The following is a 923-nucleotide window of genomic DNA, read 5'->3' on the forward strand; positions in this document are numbered from 1 at the left end:
CCCTCCTCCTCCTCCCCGCCGGCCTTTTGTCAAGGGGAGGCGGGGCCAGGAGAGCTAGGGGCGGGGCTGCGGGAGGGGGGGGTGTTCCGAGAAGCCGAGGGCGGGGAAGGGGGAACCCGGGCCTGAGTTGCGGGGGGGGGGGGGGAAGCCGCGAACAGGTGGCTCTCCTTGGACTTTTCTCAAAGGAGCTAGCTCCTTAAGCTATCTCGGCCGCAGGGCCTTCGGCTGGATAGATGGTCGAGCAGGTTGCAATCCAGCTTCCTGCACGGGAGGGATGCGTTCGTGTGAATGCGTGGGTGGACTCCGCAGTCTGAGTGGGCTGTTCCGACTGTATGTTCTTTAAGTACACGTAGCTCTCCCGCTTAGGACGACAATCGAGCCCAAAATTACTGCTGTAAGCAAAACAGTTCCAAAGCACCAGAAGGCCGCACAAGAAACAGTGGATGGAAACTCATCAGAGAGAGAGAGAGAAGCAACCTAGAATTAAGGAGAAACTTCCTAACAGTGAGAACAATTAAACAGTGGAACGACTTGCCTCCAGAAGTTGTAGGTGCTCCATCGCTGGAAGTTTTTAAGAAGAGACTGGACAGCCACCTGGCTGAAATGGTATAGGGTCTCCTGCTTGAGCAAGGCGTTGGGCTAGGCTAGAAGACTTCCAAGGTCCCTTCCAGCGCTATTCTGATTGATTGAATTGTTAAGTGAGCTGTGTTCCCACTTTATGACTTTTTTTGTCACATTGCGTTAAACGAATCACTGTCGTTGTTAAATGAATCGTGGGCTTGTTAAGGGAATCTGGCTTACCCATTGGCTTGTTGGAAGCCAGCTGGAGAAGTTACAGATGGTGATCTCATGACCCCTCCCTCCCCCACAGTGCAAATGTCATAAGTTGTCAAGGGCCTGAATTTTGATCATGTGACCATGGG

This window comes from Crotalus tigris, unplaced genomic scaffold (assembly GCF_016545835.1).
Source record: "Crotalus tigris isolate CLP2741 ecotype Arizona unplaced genomic scaffold, ASM1654583v1 scf7180000018224.911827, whole genome shotgun sequence".
In the NCBI taxonomy this organism is placed as follows: Eukaryota; Metazoa; Chordata; class Lepidosauria; order Squamata; family Viperidae; genus Crotalus; species Crotalus tigris.